Source organism: Cajanus cajan, chromosome 11 (assembly GCF_000230855.2).
Source record: "Cajanus cajan strain Asha chromosome 11, NIPB_CcT2T_4, whole genome shotgun sequence".
Classification (NCBI taxonomy): Eukaryota; Viridiplantae; Streptophyta; class Magnoliopsida; order Fabales; family Fabaceae; genus Cajanus; species Cajanus cajan.
In genome coordinates, this window is record NC_138527.1 from 4,111,128 (window position 1) to 4,116,567 (window position 5,440).

A 5,440-nucleotide genomic window follows, 5' to 3' on the forward strand; every position below is an offset into this window, starting at 1 on the left:
TATCTGGTTTAATTGATTCACTAGCTGCAGAGCTCTAACTCTAAAATGCTTATGTGTTGTTTTCTTTCATCCTGTTGCACATTATTTTTCAAAGAGTTCCAAAAGAGTAATGTAGGATGTGTTATTTCTTGAATTTCAGAAATTTCTATTTTTATAATGGTAATGATTTGGATTCGAACATCTCTAATACATGTTCAGAATTATTACTATTTAGTATTATCTTCTAAAATTGGTAAATTGGTCTTATTGCTGTCTTAATTTGTGAATCAATTGTTTTGGTATAGCTATGTTTATTGCTCTCCACTTTCAGCTTTTTATGGATCCTTTTGAAGAAATGGGGATGGGAGCCAGATTTTTAGAGCAACACAAAAGAAGTACTGCTGAAAAGGAGGTATAGACATGTAGTGGATGCAAAATTTTGTGCTTGTTTTGGTTTACCATCTTGTAGCATGCTAGAGGATACCTACTAAAAACACTGATGTTATTGTAGCGCTTACTTTAAGTGCTTGATTTTGGGTTAATATATTTGTTTTAGTTTAGTTTGATTTTGGGTCTTCAAGGTTGATCTTATTTTGCTTTATTAAACTATCAATTTGAATTCCTATGCTATGTTTTATTCTCTGGTCTTCAATTTGGTCTGTTGTTTGGGTGTTGTCATTGTCCTAAATTCAAACTGAAATGATTTTATTATTTAAGAATGCATTTTTCTTCATGTTATTTAACATTCCTTTTCTGTGTTTGTTTGGGTGTGTGCAGACTTATTCCTTCTATATCATATCCTTCCATGCTTGAGTATAAATTTTACTGATTGGAAGACAAAAAATATACAGATATAGCAACAAAATCTGTAGTAGCTATTAAGAAAATGAGGTATGGTGAATTAAGGGATCAAAATATACAAATTCTATTAAGAAGAATGTTAACATGTCATCCTATTGCAATATAGGAGATCCCATATCCCTGATGCTGCAGAAAAGATCAACCTTGGAGACAGATCACATAAACAAAATGGGATTCCAATAAATCAACAACCAAGAACACCATTTTCAGTTTTAGCTCAAAACTCTCACAATGTCAACTTGCCAGACCAGCATCCTGCCTACAATTTGAAGTTTAGTGATTATGGTAATGTCTTTAAATTGAAATATTGTTATGGAACTTAATACTTGCAGTTTGTGAAACAAAAAATAAGAGAGCAGGACTATATTAAGAGTGTGTTTGGTTTGCGGAAGTGTTTTCTGTTTTTATTATTAATTACAATTACAATGATGTCACATTATTTTCACCTTGTTTCCTATGTTGCCCATATCATATTCAAATATTTGAAAACAGAAAACAAGTGAAAACCCTGTGACATTTTTGTAATCATTAATGAAAACTGACAATGAGAACATAAAACATTTTCATGAAACAAACACACCATTTGATTTGTTTACTATGTTAATTTAAATTTTCAGTTAATATCTTTTCACTAGTAATTATAAAAATAATAAATATCACATTTTTTTGTTTCCTGTTTTCAAGATTTTGTGAAGGAAATGGTGAAACTAAAATCAACATAAGGAAAAGAGGAAACTAAATGAAAACGAGGTGATAGCTTTAAATTATAAGTGAAAACATTTCACCTGAAAATGAAAATAGAAAATAAGCCAAAACACCTCTTATATATTAAGCCTGAAATAACATTGGTCACCTATCATTCTAATGCAACTCTTGGATTATCATGATTTTGCAGTCCAAAATGACAAGATTCAAGGAACATTCCTTAAAAAGGATGACCCAAAGATAAACGCATTGATGCAACAAGCAGAGTTACTAAGTTCACTAGCTCTTAAAGTTGATGCAGAGAATGTGGACCAAAGTCTTGAAAATGCATGGAAGGTGAGGCTTGATAGTAAACTTGCTTTTGTTTTGATTTTTTGAACAACTTACAGGCTTCTTTATAAATGAGCTCCAGTTGATGTCATCAAGCAAAGACCAATTTATAGATTAAATGTCATGAAGTTCAACTTTAACAGAATTAAATCATTTTTTAACATGTCAAGCCTATCTACACAAAAGTCATGAAAGTCATTTGTCAGCAGGATAGTATACATTTATTATTGGAGAGATTACCTTGATTCTGCTAATGCTTGTATGCATTTGTATACTAGCTGGTTTTTCAGAGCCTAGTTCTTCAGCACCCTGGTTGTTGCTAATCACAAAGAATTAGGCATTATATAATAGTATAATTATAGGTAGAATTTACGAAATAAGTGGTCTTAGAATTCAATAAGTAAAATTATTATTTAAAAGTTACTTGAATTAAATAACAATATAATATAATCATTATTAATTTTAAACAATTAATATAATTAGTGATAATTTTAAGCAATTATTTGATAAATACATAAAATATATAGATTATTATTTCTCAATTTATAATATGAATGTGCTTTTAAAATAATTTTAAATTTTTTTAAAATAATAAAAATGCATTGATATAATGTATAATGAAGTGTATTAGTTGATGGTTTTAAAACTATCAGAAAATGTGAGATTTGACGATTTTAAAAAAATAACGTAATTTTCTGGCGGTTTACAACCGCCAGAAATGATGAATAAACCAAAATTTAGATGAATTTTATGGCGGTTTTAAACTGCCAGAAACTATAAAACAGGTAACATTAAAATCAATTTTGTGGCAGTTTCAAACCGCCACAAAGAGATTGAATTTTCTTGCGCTCAAAACCAGCGTTTACAAAATATGCGCCACAAACGGTTTTTGGCGACCGTAGATCCGGCGGTTATTAACGACGCCGGTAATGCAATTTCTGGCGGTTTTTAACCGCTAAAAACGGCCAAAATAACCGCCACAAATCACACATTTTTTTGTAGTGTTCTCTGAGTAATTTGTCCGGTATAATTTTAATTAATAGAATAAAAATCTTTTTATTATTATAATTTTTTATATTATGTAATTTCTTTTATTATTATAATTTCTTTTATTATGTAATTCTTTTTTATTATTGTAATTTTTTTATTATAAAATTTCTTTTTTTATTATTTATATTTATATATTATTCATAATAATTAATTTTGTAAAAATTTATCATAAAATATAGTGTGAGATGTCAAAAAAGTGTAGTATGAGTTGTAAAAAAGTAGGGGTGCTTATAAGCAATTTTCATTAGAACAAAAATTGTAAAAATATAGTATAAGTTGTTTATGAGTGATGTGGTATAGTGAGACCCATTTAAAGTGGTTGGGAGTTGCTTATAAACAACTCTCATTGTAGATGCTCTTAGAGAATGAAGTTAAAAAGAGAGAGAAAATATTTTATTTTCATTTAAAATTAAATTAAATTATTATAGTATCATTTATACAAATTACCCAAATCAAAATAAATAAATGATTTTTTTGTCCTAAAATTTTAGTGTAGGTTGCTAACATACTCCCACTAAAAAATAGGTGGGAGTATATTAGCATTCCCCATATATATATATATATATATATATATATATATATATATATATATATATATATATATATATATATAAATGGAGGGTTCAAACAATATCGATATAATTTTTAGTTTATAAATTCAACCGTTAGATTGAAAGTTCATATCACTTTATATATTTATATCAAATTTTGTTAAAATTCAACAACAACTTTAAGATAATTAAAGTATTCATATTTTATTATATTTTGATATATATATATATTATCAATTTTATTTTATAAGAATGAAATATCAAATCATTTTAGATTAATATAAAATTTTATATATATGATCTAAGAATAAGGAACTTTTAATCTAACGGTTAAATTTATAAAATTCATATTTAATATAAAGTTATTGAGCGATGTAATACTTAGTAAAAGTTACACTAGTATTATTTGAATCCTCCTACCAAGATTTCCTCGTATCAGCATTAATATCGTTGCATGGTTATGTCGAATGTCTCAAATGTTGCACATAAGGATCCTCACATCTAAGAATCAATATCTCATAAGCTTTCTCATCATTAAGTATCATATCTCATATTTGCCTTATACACCTCAACTCAACATCATCTCGCGATTTCTTGTCTCTTTACTAGTTCTTGTTCTCAAATAAGCCCAAATTTTAATCATAAGGTCTCTTATTGATTAATAATTAGTTTCTTTATTATCTCTTTAATAATCTCATGGTTATATAAGTCGCACTCTCATTACCAATGTCTTCATTAAATTAATTAAATTAATGTGATTATTACTTATATTGACGAGCACAGGAGCAACACAGGTGTGCTTCATTTAAGCACGAGCATTCTTCACTCTAATGCAACCCAACACAAGTATGCATCTACTAAGCAAGGGCATGGTTCACGCAACGACAACCATGCACAAATATGTTACTATAAGCATGACAATGGTTCTTTCCTCTCTCCTTACATAAAAGCAATTCCTTCAAACACAATCGTGGTTCTTTAACTCTACCCAACATAAGTGTACTCATGGATAAGCATGATTATGCTATTAGTCCAAATCAAGGCCATGAAATCACACCTGACTCATCTAATCTACACGTGAAACTCATCCACTTTCCTCTCTATTTTGCATCACATTTCAAGATTCTCAAAAGGCACTCTTTCAAATTGAACAACATACGTCATACTTTATAAACCCCAATTCATACAAACCCTAACCCTCTATATTCATAATGCATGACATAAAATCACTCAACATCACAACCCACTAATTACATCATTTCACAACCAAAACACAAAAATACTTTTGATTAACAATTATATCATCGACACTTTCCATTATAAATCCTAAAGAGTCTTAAGGATTGCCTCACTACTCATACTCTTCATACTTGCCTATAAGGTGAGACAATCTCACTCCTCCTCTTACCTTCAATGAGGACCTCCAAGGTAATAGGCATAATCTCCATTATTTTGAGGGTTTTCGCGTGTTTTTCAAAGTTTTTCTTTATGACCTAACCCTTCCTTCCTTTCTCATATTAATAAGACTTTAGATAAGACAAAAGAGTCTTAACCTAAAGGCTTTCTACAAACCTACAGTTTATCTCCATTTTATTTTAATTATTAAAAAATCTTTTATTTTTATTATAAATTAAACTAAATTAATTAATTAAGCCTATATTATAAATATTTTTAAACAAATTTATTTTATTTTTATTTTAAAAATTAGGATGTTACACGAGTTATAAATTTGTTGTTAAATAAATATTTTTATTTATACATAATTGGATACTTTAGTGATGAACATATTTGATACTTTGTAGATATGATGTTCATTGGGGAAGGATTGTTAGAGAAACTATTCTATACAAATCAATAGACTGTATTTTGTGTTGCTAACAAACTAAGGGAAGCCAACACAATTGAATTTAGTGTTGTTTATACCGATTGCTATAGGATTTTTGTTAGGTTATACGAGTATAATG

At 28.3% G+C, this 5,440-nt stretch overlaps 1 long non-coding RNA gene across 1 annotated transcript; it reads right to left on the reverse strand.

Moving 5' to 3' along the window:
- Window positions 1-855: 855 nt before the first annotated feature.
- On the reverse strand, window positions 856-3,336 carry LOC145953283 (uncharacterized). The gene is made up of 2 exons (XR_014430823.1): window positions 2,116-3,336; window positions 856-1,099 (listed from the first exon to the last, which is right to left on the reverse strand). It is a non-coding gene; the product is annotated as an uncharacterized LOC145953283 (long non-coding RNA).
- Between the last annotated feature and the right edge of the window lie 2,104 nt (window positions 3,337-5,440).